The 15,345-nt window shown below is 39.5% G+C and overlaps 1 long non-coding RNA gene across 2 annotated transcripts in view; it reads left to right on the forward strand.

Annotated features, from left to right (window-relative positions):
• The window catches only part of LOC145722596 (uncharacterized), a 373,387-nt gene that overhangs the window by 94,358 nt on the left and 263,684 nt on the right, over nucleotides 1-15,345 (forward strand). Inside the window, exon 3 of one of the 2 annotated variants that reach the window (XR_014146960.1) lies at nucleotides 14,525-14,640. The exons of the other annotated variant lie outside the window; for it this stretch is intronic. This is a non-coding gene — a long non-coding RNA (uncharacterized LOC145722596). The remainder of the gene's footprint in view (nucleotides 1-14,524; nucleotides 14,641-15,345) is intronic. 2 annotated transcript variants of the gene reach the window in all.

A 15,345-nucleotide genomic window follows, 5' to 3' on the forward strand; every position in this document is an offset into this window, starting at 1 on the left:
GTGCTTTATAAATGGGTCCTGACAGTAAAGAGGTTAGAGGGAGGAAGTTTTAGCAAGTTTCATTTAATGAAACTTGATGAGATCCTCTCACCTGAGTTTTTACTGACCTAAGCTTCTTTGAGAAACAGCCTTACCTACCATCCACAGAAGAAGCTCAGCTGACCAAGTATAAAGAGGCAAAAACAAGCCCGGAGGTCTAATTCAATCCATCCATGCTAAGCAAATACGACACTCAATGAAGCTACATTAAATAGAAGCTGCAAATGACATATGTTACATATTTATTCAATACCTGTGTGTTCAGACTTTGTGTTAGGTTCTGGCAGCATAGAAGTGAGTAAAAAAGACATGTTCCTGCACTCAGAATGCAGAATCTGTGGGGGAAGATGGACACTGAATATGTATTTATAAGTAAGAGTGTTACCAAAGGGAAGGGCATGAGAGCAAGGCAGGGAAAACCTCCCCAAGTACACTTTATTTATCTATCTATCTATCTATTTATTTAGAAGCTGAGACCTGAAGAATGAGCAGAAGAGCTTTCTAGGAATAAGGATATTATTTGCAAAAGAGGTCAGCCTCCCACCAGGTTTCATATAATTTTTTTGTGCTGCTAAAACTCTACCTCCAACATTGCACAGGTTTTTCTCAAGAGTAGGTCACTCTTTTTCTTTCTCTTTTTTTTTTTTTTGAACAGAGGTAGTTTTTAATCACCTGATCAACCTTACAGGCTGTGGCTCCTGCCCCTGCATGCATGGGCTGTCTGGCTGCAAAGACTAAGGGGTCTTGTGGGGGAGGCCAGGAACACTAGAGATTTAATGCTTCTTAGTGGCTTTCTACTGATATGGGACAGGAATTTGAGGCTAAATACCCTTCAGTGGACCATTCTAGAGGTGTGTTTACACAGTGTCTGAGAGGATTCCAGATGGGATGGATGGAACAGAGACCCCAGTAGCCATTCGTAACTGTGTGACTAGTGCCTCGAAACTTCCTTAATGGGCTTTCCTCCCTTCTCTGCCTACTTCCTCCCTCATTTCCTCACAGTGCTTCCTAGGATTTCAAGTCTTGGGGTCTGCTTTTGAAGGGAAGCCACACTAAGATGATCTCCAAGCTCTTCATGTTTGCTTTCAAGCTGATTGTCATCATTGTGTCTCTGGTTTGTGGAGATTCCTGGGGGTGAAAAGGGAGTGGGGGACATTCAGGACCAGAAGCTTCTGCTCCTTCCATAATCAGAAGGCTTGAGGTGTGTGTGTGTGTGTAATTAAAAGTAAATCCTCATTAGGAAACTGTTGAGAACACTGTCTCAAGTTATTCTGAAGTCTTAAGTTAAAAAGTAAAGAACATGGAAGCAAACCATGTGGGAATCAAGAGACCTGAATCAGATTCTGTTCCAGTAACTCAATGTGTGACCTTGGGAGGGAAACTTCCCCTCTCTGGGCCTCAGTTTCCTCATCTATGAAGTGGCAAGGTAGGACTTAGTGGTCTTCAGTGCCAACTAGTGTGCTTTTTGAATATATTTCCTTAACTCCATGGTGTGTAAGCTCTGCTCCAAGCCCATCTCACCCCGAGGGTCTGCCAGGGGTGGGGGAAGGAAGGAACAGTTGGGTGGGCCCTCATTCATTCATAAGATAGTTCTTGAAGCCTACCAGGTGCCAGGTATTGTTCCAAGCTTTGGGGGTAGAGGTGACCAAGAGAGTGTCAGCTGCCCACTCTGATTCAACCAAAGAAGGCCTTGAATGAAGAAAGAGTTTGGAGGCAAAAAAAAAAAAAAAAAAAGTAGAAAACAAGTCTTCTCCTCTCTTCATTATCCATTCAGTGCCTACTGATACATGAATGCAGGTGTTTTTTTAAATTAGATTACTTATTTACTACCTAGCAGGAAACAAAGCCCTATGGGAAAATGACATATGGGACAGATATTTTAATGGGAAAAACTTGGGACTATGCTATCCTGGAGAGTGAGATGAGGTGGATAATTATAGGGGGCTTGGGACAGCCCAATGGTATGGGTTCCTGACTGTGGGCAGAAAGAGCGGTCAGTTCAGAGGTGGAGGAGGGCCCCCTATTTTGAGCTTTGCCATCTTGGGGCCTCCCAGTTTTGGCAGTGGCTTGAACTACAGTTACTGGTCAGGTCACAGTGGTGTTTTCTATAAATGGGGGATGGAAGTGGGGAGTGGGTGAAAATAGAATGATTTATCCTCCTAAAGCAACAGATTTGGGTGAAGGCCCAGTGCTACTGAAAGGGTCCTTTTCATGATGCGTGGGCAACTCTCTCTACTTCTAAGTCATCAGCGAGGCAATTGGAATGGCTTTTAAACAAGGACTCTGTCAAGTGATGCAAAAAATCCCATGATTTACAACCCCAAAAAGTTTATCTTGCTCTGGGAAAAAAGAAGACCTTGGAACCAAAGCTTCACATTTAGAAGCCAATAAAAACATCTTAAAATAACGCCCCCTCCTCCCTCCTTCTCTATAATGAGAAATGGAGGATTTAACAAGAGGTGGGGGTGGGGTATGGGCAGGACTATCGCAATCACCAGTGATTGAGCTTCAAGGTCCAAGGACTTTGTTGTGGGCACTGGAACCCTAATGATTTATAATTAACTCCAACAAGAAAAACCAAATGCCATGCACTTTCCTAACAGAGCTACAAAAATAACCACATTCATAGTGTTTGCAAAATTGGAAACAAATGTCCCAAGGAACATAAGAGCTCCATGCTGTCCTACCCAAGCTTTGGAGGAAGAAAAATACTGGCACTCAGTCACGACCACAAATGATGAGCCAATATCATTTGTCATGGGAAATTCATCTGGGCAAAATCAGATTGCACCATTAGCCCTCAATGACTCTGAGAAATAACCATACTGAAATGCCTCAAATTAAATTCAGCCAAGGGCTGGGTCTAACATCCTCTTTCCTACTAGTTGCTGAGTTTTGTTTCTTTATCCCCTCTTTTTAACATGGAAGAACTGAAAGGGGGAAAACAATCAATGCCTAATTGTACCCTTGTTCCTGAAATGTCTTAGATATGGTTCTTTTTAAAAAGTGGATACAAACAAGGGTAATGACCATGAAAAATATTGGGGGGCTCTGAGGTGGTACAGAAGGGCATGGTAACCTTAGTTCACTGTTGAAACATGACAAGGGGTGGGGCTGGTGATGTGGCAACTGGATTAATAACCTATAACCTTAGTTTGCCAAAACAATTTTTTTTTAGGATATATAAATTCATTCCATGAATCATCTTAGTTCTTGTGCTAATGTGGAATATAAAAGGTCTGGTTATAGAAATTTACTCAGAAGAAATTCCCAATGCTATTAAGCATCAGAGTCATGCAGCAAAGGATAGAGTTAATGATTCTAAAAACAATAATGAACAAGGTCTAGTTCATTATAGCAGACACTTGACAGGCATCTTTTTAAATTTGCACAACTCTATGAAACAGTCTTTAATATCATCCCCATTTCACAGAAGAGAAAATAAAGCCTCTGAAAGGTTTAATAATTTGCCAAATTTTAGTTAATGGAAAACAGAGCTGGGACAAGGGCTCATTATTATTTGACTCCAAAGTCTGTACTCCAAACTCAGGTGGATTTCTGTGCATTTTCCGCCTTTTGCTCAATGCTTTCCAAACTGTGGTTAATCAACTTTGAGGGACCATAGGAAAATTTCAGATGACCTCGGCCTTATTTACCGAATTCTGTATGTCAGAGAGGTGGAGAACAAAAACCCTTTCAGTGTTCACATCTCATAACCCTACCTCTGATTTTATAAATTAAGTAATGTACATCCTCTCGCAGGACCCAAGACAGTATTATTAGCCCAGTGAGAAGGAATATAGATGAGTGAACTTTCCAACTGCCTAACTTAGAGGTAGCAGCAATAAAATGTGAACTTGAAAAATGCCTGAGAATCAACTGTTCGAACTTTGTCAGTTTATGTAAACTTTGTGCAATGAATATGCAAATCTCCTCCATATTTTCATGTTTGTACACTTCTAACACACCTGGATAGGGCCTCCCGGGAAAATGCTGGTTTAAGCCTTTCTGCAAAAGTCACCTATGAGACTGAGAATTTCCACTGGCTCTCTCCAATACATGGGATTAATCTAACAAATTCTCACTCCTTGTCTTTTGCTTGAGAGAAATTAATTCTTCCCATGGGAAGGTTTTTTTTTTTTTTTTTTATGTGTCCTAAAACTATCTGAATTTCAGGAACTTGAACCTTGCATTGTAGCTGCCTTCTTCCTCTAAGGAATATAATCTATCCAAGCTGTTAAAGTGTTGTGAACACCAATAATGGGACATTTTTATTGTGTTCAGGACATGAAGCTAAAGCATATTAGACTGCTGTGTGTATGTGTATTTGCTCACATTTAAAAACTAGTTAAACATTTCAGACCTCTTTAGAATTACACAGGGTTATTTATTACAAGCCTCTTGAACTTTCTAGAGGCAGCAGTCTTCTGGTGATCTTTATCAAGCTGTTCTCTTCTAACCTCCTACATGCTGCTTGTTTGGTTCTTTCTTTTTTCTTTCTCTCCTCCTCCTCCTTTTCTTTTTTTTCCCTTGAGTTTTGTCTTAACAGGGAAATAAAATGTCAAATACATGTGAAAAAAATCCAGTTGTGGGGCGCCTGGGTGGCTCAGTCAGTTGGGCGTCTGCCTTCGGCTCAGGTCATGATCTCGGGGTCCTGGGATCGAGTCCTGCATCAGGCTCTTCGCTCTGCGGAGAGCCTGTTTCTCCCTCTCCCCCTGCTCTTCTTTCTCTCTCTCTCTGTCAAATGGATGAAATCTTAAAAAAAAAAAAATCCAGTGGTAAAATTTGCAAATGGGAATATAATTTGAAGGCAATTCCAAAATTAAGCAGCCAGGTTTTTAACTTTTTTTCTTTCTCTGCTAATTAGGCTGCCCATTTTAAATCTTAAATGTGTGCAGAATTGTGAGGGATCTTGTGTGTGGAGAGAAGCTTAATTCCAGCAGCTCTTGATAGTTGAGTTTTGCAATACTCACAGCAGACACCATCAGCAACTCATATTTGTTTGAGTGCCTTCTGCACAAATGGCAGTATGGAAAGAAGAATCAGAGAAAGTTAGAGCTGGCCTGAACTCTGATGTCATCTACCCCAGTGGTTTCCAATTGTTGTTGTTGTTTTAGGTCAGAAAACAAATAAGATCTTCCCCAGATGTCTGATATGTAAAGCAGCTAGCCTTGAGCCACTATGTATGGAGGGTGTGTGTGAATGTGGGTGCGTGTGTGCCTCACCTTCCTCTGTTAGGACAGAGCATCTATCAGCCTGGGAGTGGGTACACAGAACTCTTTAGGATTATAGTTTGAAAATTCTGGATCTTGGACCACCCTCTCATTTTATTGAGGAAGAACCCAAGTTCCAGAAAGCTGCATTGAGTTGTTCAGGTTACACTGCTAGAAAGAGGTGGAGCAGGCACTTGAACTCGGTCTTATTTTTCTGAGCACTCTGTTTTGTTCCACTTGCTGAATTTATTATACATTCCTTTACTTCACACTCTCATGTATATTTTAACAAATATGTCTATACTTGCTTTCCTGTTAGTTTCTTTGGAAACTACACATATCGGTTTAATTATAGTTCCTTCCCATTCTAAGGAAGGACTACAAAGGTACTGTTTCTACGCTTGCCTGTTTGTCTATTTGTCTTTTCATTTTAATTGAGATATAATTGACATATAAGTGTCCTTTCTTTCCCTACTATAATGCACTGTTTCTCCACAGAGAAATTATCCAGGTTTGCTAGTGAAAAACCAATAAGATATGTGTATATAACTTAAAAATAAAATTAGTGTACATGTAAGGATAAGGTTGGATACTTTCTAAAGGCTCATTAATTTGATCATTAAAAAATATATACATAGCTGTGGTATTAGAAGTATGAGAAATAACTGCAGAAGATTGGTATAACAATGTTGTAAAAACCAGAGACAATTCTGTATCCATTTGATTTCTTCATAAGTGTCTTTAAGATTTCATCACTCTTTAAGGAAACCTAAGTTGGAAATTGTAGACACTGCATTATGAGTTTAGTTTATGCAAAAAAGAAAATGACTGATTTCAATCAACATATCTATTCTCAATGAATAAGTATGTATGAATCAATGAGCTAATGTACATTTATATGTCTAAAGTTAAAATTGTTATGTAAGTACTGTTACGTGTAATTATTTATTAATAATTGACTTAAAAATTGTTTGGTCAACTACCAGTCTCAATCATATGAATATGAGGGCTTCTTTACCATAGCCCTGCTATGTGCCCATATTTATTGATACCAACTTTTTAGCAATTTGAATTATAATTTTCTCAAAGCTAATATTACTGGAAATCCAGAATGTATACCTTCTTACTGAATTCCAGTATGTAATATGCTGTATTTATAAAACAAAATAATATTATCTTATATAATTACAATTTAGAGTTACTTTTAACTCACATGTAATAATATAATTAAAAATTTTCCCCTTAGAAAATCTTTATGCAAAGTGTATCTGCAACCTCTGTTCTAGCAGGTATGGTAGTTTCTGCCTTTATGGAACTCACTATTGAAAATCTTATCTTATATTACCACCAGTTGGATGGAGTTTTGCATTGCCTTTGTCATAAAGAAACTACATCATGTGGATATATGGATGTTTTTGGCATTTTCCTGGGTTTCCCACCGAGAAAATACCTGAGGTTTCAGCAGGTTCAAATCCAGTAGGGGATGGAGTAGGCAGGGAGTATAGGTAGTTCGGAATTAAAGAAATCAAGTTATTGGCAAGAGCAGCACAACAGAGATTTATATTCTGCCTTGCTTAATCCCTTTTGCTGAGGTGGTGAGGGGAGGTCCCAGGTCTTATTTCTTTAGGCAGAAGAGAATCAAGGGGTGTTAGGCTGGGCAAATCTTTCCCATGATTAAGCCAGTGGCAGAGATCCAACCTAAGTCGTCCTTGCGAGGGGCTGACCAATACCACCGGAGCCAAAGCATTCATTTATGGGCAGGATTTGGTTCCCTTTTTGCTCTTTCTTAAGTAGTCTTTTTTAATTAAAAATTTTTTTAACTTGTTAAATTTTTATTTATTTACTTATTTTTGTGGACAATGAGGTATTAGGCTTTACAGTTTGTCAGAGCTTGGGTGGTCCAAATTACCAATTCTTTGTTGAAAGTTCTGTAGCATGCTGGAGACAGCCATGAAGTCCCAGCAAGTATGCACACTTCTTCAGGCCTCTGAGAACATGTAGATTTCAGGGTGCATGTCCAAAGCCACACCCTTTTCCCCTTCCTCTATTGCCCTTGTGAAATGGTGGTGAAGGTTCATTCAGCCAAAATGAATGAGTAGGGCATGGCCTTTGAGCATTTGATAGCTTCTGGGAAGCTGCTCACTCAACCCAGCAATAAATATCACTGTTTTTTCTGTAGTCTCAGGGCTGTATTTCCCTCATTAAAGATTCATCAGCACTCTGTTTCTGTTTTTCTTCAAATATGGAGAAATCATATGTTAACTGGATTACCATTTTTGTGGGAATTACTCCATTTTTTTAATTCTAAGATGTGTTTTCTCCCACATTTGAACACTTCTGAAATGCTCAGTTAGTATACAATGTATGTGCCCAATGTGATATTCCATTTTTTATTCCTTGGAAAGTTGTTATTAAATTGATGATTCATCTTAAAAGGATAATATCTTAGAATCAGGAGAATACCATAGCTTCTTTAGCTAATTTCTAATTTTGACTCTGAATGAAATTGTGTAACCACAAGATTATGGTGGTGGTGATGGAAAAGAGGAAATGTGAGGAGTGGGGGCAGATACTTGAAATAGGAGAGGGACTGTCTTGTTGCTACTTGGGATTATGGTTTTGACCTCCATTCAGCTGCAGTTAACTGGGCATTTCCCCCACCAGTTGGAGTGGGGAAGTTCAGATCTGTTTCATCATCTCTGTCAAGAACCATTGATTTATTGGTACCATATAAAATTATGAAGAGATATAAAGCACAGTCTTTGAACCTCAAGATATATTGATTATAAAAATTTGTGACTTCATTGGTATAGCAGGGAAAACCTTCCATTAAATATTATTTTTTGTTAACTGCTTTAGTAAGATGTAATTCACATAACCTACAACTCACCCATTTAAAGTATATAATTCAGTGGATTTTCGTATATTCACAGAATTGGGCAAACATCACCACGACCAATTTTAGAACATTTTCATCACCCCAAAAAGAGATCTCATATTCTTTAGCAGTCATCTCTTCACCTCTTATTCCTCCCATTTTCCCCAACTCTAGATACCACTATTCCATTTAAATCTGAAGACCAAAAATGCAGCATGGCTAAACTAGGGCAATGAACCAGGAGTTAGAAGTTTTAAGAACATTCCAAAACTTGGCATCATCTGTGTAATTGGTATAATGACACCCATATCACAGGTAGTTGGTATTAATGTAGTGGTTGTGAGGACTAACCAAGATAACACATGTGAAAGCACCAGCACAGGGCATGCCTCAGAGTAGGTTCAGAATATTATTTTCTTCCTCTTTTTATTCTCTTCAAGATGGGCCATGAGCTGAATACCTGAAGGGTGGCTGGTCTTTCTCCTCCCTTTATGTGAAGACTGAGGCCTTTGTAGATGCCAACTGAGTGTTCCCTCTCAGCAATCCCCTTTTGCATGTGGTTAAAGCCCAGTACTATTTTTTTTTGAAGATTTTATTTATTTATTTGAGAGAGAGATTGAGAGTGTGAGAGAGAGCACAAGCAGGGGGAGGGGCAGAGGGAGAGAGAAGCAGACTCCCTGTGGAGCAGGGAGCCCAACGTGGGGCTCGATCCCAGGACCTTAGGGTCATTGAGCGAAAGGCAGATGCATAACCGACTGAGCCACCCAGGCGCCCCAAAGCCTGGTATTATTGCTGGTGACATCTCAACTCAGCAGTTGAACTGATTATACAAAACAGAGAGTCTGATTTCCATTTTCTTAGAAAAGAAACAACAAAAAAACCCCATCCACCTTATTCAGATAATGGGAAGTCAGCCTCAACTCTTAAAATTTCTACCAACTGGATGGTTTTCAGAGGGATACATAGTGGTCAGGAACCAGAGTGGTCAACAAAGGTGAGAGATGTGGAACAAATCCTCACAGTGCACTCATATGAATCTCCATGCAGTATAAGGAAAAAGAGATCAGGATCACTGGACTCCAAAAATCAACCCCATTGGCTTTTGGCTCTGAAAAAGTAGTGCCAAGACTGTTTTTTGAAATCTCAGAGATGTCTTTATTTGCCCATCCTTGAGTAGAGAGGTGAGGGATATTTCTGTCTTGATGTGATGGATGGTGGAATTCAAGTGTAGGATAATTTCCATGGTCTGAGGCCCTGAAGTCTTTCAAAGAAGACATTTATGATGATCTTCTCATGATTCTAGGCCCTCTGCTCCTGCTTTTGTCAGAATCAGGATGCTCCTGAGAGCTTTTGGCTCTCCCTATGTCTCTATTGACTTCTGCCAAAACCAGCTCCAGGTTATTCTACTGAAAATGATTTAGTCAAAAATAAGTGGATCAATGTAACTATTTGGTAAAGGAAAAAAAAAACACTTCATATAATGAATATTCTTCAGACACTATTCCTTGATAATTTTGGTCCATGATTATGACTGCTTTGCATCCTTTATTTATCTTTTAAGATTTTTGCCCATTCTAAAATTTAACTTTTCAATTTTTCCCTATGTATTTATTATTATACTTTAAATTCATTTCCAGCCCATTATTCCTATTCTTTGGTGTTTGTTGAAGTGGATATTTGGGATAATAAGATTTAGTTGAAACATCCATAATATCCAATAAAACTTAGTCTGATAAACATACAGGTTCAAACAGTATCTGCGATGTAATCCTGTATTTATAAGATAACAATAATGTATAGATAAGTATTTGGATAACTATACATCAAGGTCTGAGTAATATTTGCCGGTGTGGAATTATTTTGCTTACTTATATTCTGTTAATGAATTCAACAAAATTTTATAAAGCTCTTTCTAAATGTCAGCCATATGCTCTATGTTGGGGCTAAAGCAATAAAGAAGAAAGACAAGAAAATTTTGCTTTCAAGAAGGTACAAACTAGTGGGGAGAGAGAGTAGACAAAGAATTAAGTAAAGTATATCTTGGTTTAACAGTAAAAAGTACTACAGAGAAAAATGAAGCAGGGAAGGGGGATAGAGTGTTGGGGAGGGGTCCCAGTTTTAAATAAGGTCATCGGGGAGGTCTCTCTTGTCCAAGTAGCTTTTGAGTAAAGAGCTAAAGGAGATGAGGGTGCAAACCAGGTGGATATCTGGTGAAAACACATGATAGCAGGAGGAACAGTAAGCTCAAAAGGTGTTCCGGGAGGATCAGGACTTGTGTGTGTGTGTGTGTGTGTGTGTGTGTGTGTGTGTGTGTGGCAGAGGGTCAGTGGAAGGGTGGTATAAGATAAAGAGAATAGTTATGAATGAATCCAGTTTTTTTGGCCTCGACAACTGGGATTGAACTTCATTAATCGGATGGGGAGGTTTGCAGGAAGATAGAGTTTGGGAGGCAAGATCTAGAGCTTGGGCATTTTAAGTTTGATATGCTCATTAGTCTAATAAGAATGCATTGTTTTTTAAATTTGGAAAAAAAACAATAAATGACATTTTAAAAGAAATTCTCTTGTGGGACTAGGTTGTGGGAAATTCTGTTGTTGGCCTAAATTCCTCAGTTGACTAAATTTCTGTGGCCAAATTGTTTTCAGTCAAACCATCTGGACCTGGTGTATGCAGGGGCGATTCTGGGTAACCACAAAGCACACTTGTTCTTAAGACCACCCTGCTTGAAAGAAAGTTGAAAGCAGTCTCAGTGGTCCTTTGCTGTCTTAACTTTCAATGCCCTTGACTCAACTGACTTCCTAGATGCTTTTTTTTTTAACACCCTAATCCCCAAAACCCTGCCTGCCTTCTTGGACCCTTGACTCTTCCATCAGCTTCTCTGATTTTAGATATTTACCTGAAGTTTCGAGGCTCTGGAGCACCTGGACCCTTAGTTTCTTTCTTTCCCCTGATGGTCCTTGCCTGCTCCCGTCCATCCTATAATCACCATGCTTTCATAAATCAATTTACACTGCATTTCTTGAGCACCTATTTTGTGCAAAGCACTGTACTAAGCATTTTTGGGATGGTGAAAGAGTTGAGATGTGGCACTGATAGTCCAGGAAGTTCCAATGTTGTGGTAAATATAAATATATATAATGAGGTGGTGATGGCAAGCATTTAAGAGTGTAGAGGGGAATCTAGGGCTCTGATTTCGGTAGTAATGATCTACTTGGTCCCACCAGCTCTGCTCCAGCATTTTATAGACTTTTCTCAGAGGCTTTTATGTACTTTCCATTATTTATCTTTTGTTCTTCCTCCCACCCCCAATTATAAAGGAACAGATATTCATTGTAGAAAACATGAGAAAAACAGAAAAATATTAAGGAAAAATACTACTCATAATCTTATTATCCAGAGATAGAATGTTACTGATTAATGTTTGAGTATATTTCTTGTCATTCTTTTTTTTTTTTTTTAAGATTTTATTTATTTATTTGACAGAGAGACACAGCGAGAGAGGGAACACAAGCAGGGGAAGCGGGAGAGGGAGAAGCAGGCTTCCCACGGAGCAGGGAGCCTGATGCGGGGCTTGATCCCAGGACCCTGGGATCATGACCTGAGCTGAAGGCAGACGCCTAAAGACTGAGCCACCCTGGCGCCCCTATTTCTTGTCATTCTTTAAAAAAAATTTATTGTTGCCATTTTCCTCATCATTAATATCCTTTGGAAGAATATTTTTTAAATAGCTGAATGGGATTGATGTTTCACTATTTATTTGCTGGCCCCCTAATGTTGAGTCTTTTCATGTTTTTATAGCTAAGTTCCCTCTTGCATGGGCTACATAGGCCTAGTGTTGAGGATGTCCTAGGATACATGGGGGGAAAGTAGAGTCTCATGAAATGGGAGTGTGCCCACATGGAGTGCACTTGGCTGTGAGGGGTGTAGCTAGTTGGGGCATGAATGGCAACACTGAATTAATCCATGCCCTTCTCCAATCTCGCACATGCATGAGCATAGTAGACATTACAGACAAAATGTCAAGGGGGGACTTTGTTCTCTATTTGAAAAGCTGCTTGTCACTGGTAGACCAAAGAACTTTGAAATCATATTATTTTAATGTAGTGCATCTTTTTGTGATAAATATCAGTAGTTATATTTGTGAAGGGAGCCAAAAAATAAAAATGACACAGGACCCTTCTTTTAAAAAATGAAGAATGATCAAAGCAAGATGGAAGAAAGTGGCATCGTGGCTCCTTTAATAGTACAGAGGAGTCTCCCTATTTCAGTGAGATTCCTCCAGGAGAGTGAGTTTAGGAGCAGAGAAAAGAAATAGAAAAAAAATTGAAAAAACAATATTATATTGTTTCAGAATTTAAAAACCAATAATGCTTTTCAAGTCTTGTATGTGAAACTCGCCCTTCTCTTTTGGCTCTTCCAGCCACAGATGAGTGTTTCCTTGCTAATAAGAACATTCTTGAGGTGTTTTCCTTTTCTTCACATGATGTTGGTTGAGATCCCATGCTTGCCATTATTTATAAATTAATTTCTGGTGTTGTAGTAAATTCTAGGAAAACCAGTATAACCACAAGTGTGCATTTAAATTCTTCTGTTTTTTTTTTTTCTCCTATTTGTTTTTTTGTTTGGGGTTTTTAATCTTTTTTTCCTATGGGAAAGACAAGAAAGTAAAAAAATATTTCCACTAGTGGTTGGGTGATTTATAGAGTACATTTCTAACCTCCAGTATTCTTTTATTAGTCTTCTCATTGCTGTGAATGTGTTCTCCCATTTGCTTAAGGCTACTTGATCACCTTTTTTTTTATAGGAATGGTAAAGAAATTTATCATAAGGGTCTAGATTGATGGAAAGGAATTGAATTTCTTTTGACAAGAAATACCAAAGATGATAATCAATACTTCTTTGAATATATCCAAACCAAGAAGCCAAGCAGAGAACTGGTAACAGAGGTAGAATGGTCATGTATAGAGTATGTTGGGCTGACATGAAATTGTCAGAGAGACTTAGTTCTTTTCAAAGTGTACTTCGGCTGTTTCTGAGAAGGACTTTTTCAGGAATTTTGGAGAAGTAGTTGTGAATGCTATAGAACAGCATCTCCCAAAGTACGTTCTGTAGAATGTTCAAGAGTGGAGTGGACATTTGTTATTTGTGCCTGCCCTGAAGCCATTTCTTTCTGTTGATAATAACACCCTGATTTGCCTTTGAGGAACTCCTCCTCCTCACTGTTGGTACAATTGGTTTGGGTGTGGTTGAGTCCAGGGGTGGACAGATGGCCCAGGACTGTTCAGTCAGCATAGTCTATCACATCTCTCTTGGGAATTGGTGCAGAGATGACCATCTGACTAAAGATGGTTTCCTGAGATTCATCCTGGGCCCTTTTTAGAACCACTGGGAAGGAAAAGCCCCTTTTTCATTGGGGTTCCTGAAAAGAGAGGATGTAAGCTCAGTGCTAATGGTCATCTTTCTGCCTTGTGGAGAGAACCTGCTGGAATGAGGCCAACACAAAGGAATGTAGAGCCCAGAAATGGAGACAGAGCAAGTCACCTTGACATTGTCTAAGAGCTTGAGTCCTCTAGGCCTAAAGCCAGCCTATCCTTGGATTTAAGTAAATTAATTTTTTCTCCTTTAGCGAGTTTGTACTGGGCTTCTCTCACTTGCCACCAGGAGTTTTGGCTAATTGAAAAATTGTGCTGTGAAGACTGATCTGTCATCAAACATGTGTGGGAAATCATGGACATACTAGTTTGAGTTCTCCCAGAGATAGACCTGCAATAAGATTTGTGTGCAAGGAGTTTATTTGGGGAGTGGGGAAGTAAGACAGTGAAGAAGAGAAGGCATCTAATAGTTGGTACTTTATCAAGCCAGCCACCACCGTGGGTGACTAGAGCTTAATCTCATGGCAAAGTTATGGGAGGTAGTATAGAGCACATGCCTCAGAGTTATCCCAACCAAGCAGCAGAGGGCTGGGATAATTACACCCAGTTATTGGTTGAGGGGCTGCTCTTGGGGTGTGAGTTAATTTCCTGGTACTTCAGGCCTGCTCTACAAGCAGGCAGAACAATCTTTTGAGGCTTGGGGTGGGGCTGGAGGATGGAGAGGAGGAGGGAAAGGAGGGAGGGAGGGAGTGAGAGGCCTTAGACAAAGAGGTGCAAATAGGGACAGTGGAAGCCAGGAGGAGTCAATGGATATGATATGAGCTAAACAAAGCAAAAGTTTCTTTATTTCAGGACTTCTAAGTGCCTTTAATATACTAGTATATATATTGAATATCCAAAATGAGGTTATGGTATACTGTGTTTTCCAAATTTATTTTATCACAGAATTTTTTCTTTGTGGATTGTCTTTGGAACTTGCAGTCCACAGCACATGTGAAAGAGCTTGCTTCTTCCTTTCTTAGCTCTCTGCCTTGTGAAGACATGATGAAAAGATAGCCATCTACAAGCCAAGAAGCAGCCTCTCACAGATTCCAGATCTGCTGGCATCTTGATCTGGGACATCTCAGCTTCCAGAACTGTGAGAAATAATTCTCTCCTGTTTATAAGCCACCCAGTCTATGGTATTTTTGTTATAGCAGCGTGAACTAAGGTAGCCAAGGAGTGTAATTGTTATGCTTTTTTAATTTACCAAATGACTGCTGTAGATGATTCTACAGTCTCATCATCATTTGAATGGTGAGGCAACAAAAGCCTAGAGAGTTTCAGTCATCTTGCTTAAGGCTGATAACTAGTTTGTACAGTCAGAACTGGTGTCTCAACTCAGGGTTTTTTTCTCTCTGTGGATCAAGCATTCAAGGCTATGTTGGAAACATATTCTGTCCTGTAATTGCCCAACTGTGCTTCTCCAACACTTATCTTTGTAAGTATTTGCTTTAGCAGGTACCAGAATCTGGAGTTGTTTTTCAGGTCAGTTTTGTAAATAAAGGTCTTGGGCACTGTGTACTATTTCCCTAGGGCTGACTGGCAGGCAGCCTTCATTGTCTCTAGACTTGGGAATTGTTCTGGCTTTGTGAAGAAGTCTGTGTTTCCTCCTACTTGCGTTTCTAGATCATAGTCATAAATGCACTCAAGCTTATGTATACAAATGCGTCAGACCAGTTAGGCCAAGAACTGCACTCATGGGCCAGCTTTTGAATAATTCCTTGTGCAGTTGAGCTTGATTGGAAACAGTAGTTTTAATGTGTAGCCATATCTGTTATGTGGTTACAGGCATTCTCAAGGT

This window comes from Leptonychotes weddellii, chromosome 7, assembly GCF_054177405.1.
Source record: "Leptonychotes weddellii isolate Sample4059 chromosome 7, ASM5417740v2, whole genome shotgun sequence".
Lineage (NCBI taxonomy): Eukaryota > Metazoa > Chordata > Mammalia > Carnivora > Phocidae > Leptonychotes > Leptonychotes weddellii.